Source organism: Amblyomma mixtum, chromosome 1 (assembly GCF_055824585.1).
Source record: "Amblyomma mixtum isolate Tamu chromosome 1, ASM5582458v1, whole genome shotgun sequence".
NCBI lineage: Eukaryota > Metazoa > Arthropoda > Arachnida > Ixodida > Ixodidae > Amblyomma > Amblyomma mixtum.
The window spans coordinates 292,298,275-292,300,618 of record NC_143012.1 but is presented as its reverse complement, the minus strand read 5'-3'; the positions used below and the strand labels follow the sequence as shown (position 1 = coordinate 292,300,618).

The 2,344-nt window shown below is 46.5% G+C and overlaps 1 protein-coding gene across 2 annotated transcripts in view; it reads right to left on the bottom strand.

Moving 5' to 3' along the window:
- LOC149372036 (cell adhesion molecule Dscam1-like) overlaps positions 1-424 on the bottom strand; it is a 197,521-nt gene extending 197,097 nt beyond the window's left edge. For both annotated transcript variants that reach the window (XM_089566395.1, XM_089566396.1), the window contains exon 1: positions 322-424. The gene's annotated coding sequence lies outside the window, so the exon portion shown is untranslated. The remainder of the gene's footprint in view (positions 1-321) is intronic.
- Between the last annotated feature and the right edge of the window lie 1,920 nt (positions 425-2,344).

The following is a 2,344-nucleotide window of genomic DNA, read 5'->3' as shown; positions in this document are numbered from 1 at the left end:
AAACGAACATGCAAGTGTTTAATACAAATTGGACGATGTCTCGGTATTGGTTTCAGTCCCGGCTTTACACTAAGACAATCTTTTAATTATCTTAATACACCCACTGTGCACTTTCGGTAGTTTCCATATCGTTTGCTGAACAAAGCACAGCTCGACGTTGACATGTTGAGAAAGTCTTAGACGCGGCGAAGGTCGGTAGCATGCAGGCTACTTGGGAATCGGTAGGCGCTTCCACGCTCGAAGCGTCCGCTGGCACGCGTCAAGAAGCGGCAGCGCTGTTGAATGAAACGGCGTGCCTCGAAAGGCGCGCCGGCAACTCACGAGTTGAGCTGAGGGGGCGACTTGGTCGGCGCCGCGGCACGGAGGAAGAGCTCGAAGGCGCGACGCGTGTCCGCTACGTCCCTTCACACCTGTCTTGGCGAGAGCACACCGACTACGAAGGCGCATTCTGCTCGACCTCGTGGTTCGGGCCCGGGACTCGTTCCCGCCGGCTTCGGCGCTGGCAGCAACAGGCCGTGGCTCCATCTGGCGACCCGCGCGGGAGCTACCCCCCTGTAGCGGCCGTCTCCCGAAAAAATGTGGAAAAAAGTGCCTGCGATTATATGCGTGGGAACTGCGTATGCTGTTGCCTTGGTGTGGGTGGGCATACTCGTCAATTGACGAAAGACTTGCAAGTAATTACGCTATTTATGCCTTGGGAATCTCCGTAGCAGGACCCGCAGCGCCATGGTCAGTGGCTTTAACGTTTTTCTACTGATTCCATCGTAGCGGTAGCTAATCCCGGTCGCGGCGGCCGCATTTCGGTGGAGGCGGAAAGCATATACGCCGTTGTGCTGTGCGATGTGTGCAAAGTTTAAGCTTTACATTAATCCTAAGCCGTTCACTACGGCGTCCCTCATATCCCCATGTACCGCTTTAGTAAGTTATCCCGTACGTTCCAGATACCACCGCTTCCAATCTCTGTGGAAGGATAACATTTAGTATTGTGATGTTTTCTATTTGGTGTTATAGCAGCCAAACTGTCATCCTTGAAGTTGTAAGAACCTATTTTTTTTGTGCATGTTTTCATTGTCGGGACGTTAGTTTCATTATCGATTGTCATTTGAACACCTAAGCGAAATTGTGATCATGTGCGAAAGCGAAGACACTAGAGCGGAAATCAGCCATGCGGATTTAGCACGATCACATTATCAGACAACACAACGCAAAACATTCCTAACGTTCTTCAAGGGCGAGCTCAGGTTGGTTTTGTAGTATTTCGCTCAAGGCATTAAAAGCATTAAGGTATTAGAGATCGTTGTTTTCGGAGTGTAGAGTGGAATATTTTATGAATAAAATTTCCTTTTATGGGAGGCAGGACTTGAAGTCAGGGGTATGTTACCCTCGCTCTAGTATCGACAAGGCATGACCTCCCGCGCAGTAATATATACACCGCGAGAAGCCGAAGCAGTAAAACATTTTTTATTCTTCTTGTAAGTGGGACCGGGTCGTTTCTGCTCTATCTTCTCAAATATTTCACTGTGATTTTTTATAAAAAGCATGAACAAATTTTCTAAAATCCTAGAAGGCAGCAATACACAAAGTATTGAAGAAAAATGAAAACCCGTGACATCACACCACGAGCCAGTCTACAGCTGACCACTGATCTGCAAAGCTATACAACAGCAAAACGCAACAAATAGCGCATTGTCAGAGTGTGGGGATTGTTTTTTCAGGCCTCTGTCCAAAATGGAGCAAACAACATTTTGGGTGGAAAAAACAGCGCGAAAGGGACGGAAGACAAAGATGAAGGAAACCACACGGACGAGCGCTGTTTTTTCCACCCAAAATGAAAGTATACCAACTCGCCCAACTTTCCATTCTACTGAGCAAACAACGACACTTAATAGCTCATTTCTTCCCTTTGCATAAAACGATGCGTAAAACAGGTCATCAGTCGCTTTCTCTCTCTCCGCCTTCAATTCCCTCTCCACCTGTGATCGAATGACTCGAGGCCGCCCTTCGATAGAGAAATACTTTATACGCTCCGGTACGAGGTTAGCTGAGTCAATGGAAGTCATGCGAACGCCTAGTTGTACATGACATGCGTTTAATTCTCAGCACTAGTCAACACAAGTTTGGTCACACACTCAATATAAAGTGTGTTTTTTCGCTCTTACATGGTGGTAACCTAATGGTACGCAATGAAAAGATACGTTTTGACAGTATATTTGGCTTACTATGCCGTCTACTTCGCATATCGTTTTACGTGCAGGTCAAGTCCAGTTTTCTCGGACGTCACTTTTTGTCGTAGTGTAACTGTAGAATATTCTAAGATAATGTTATTATTATATTGAAAGAAATA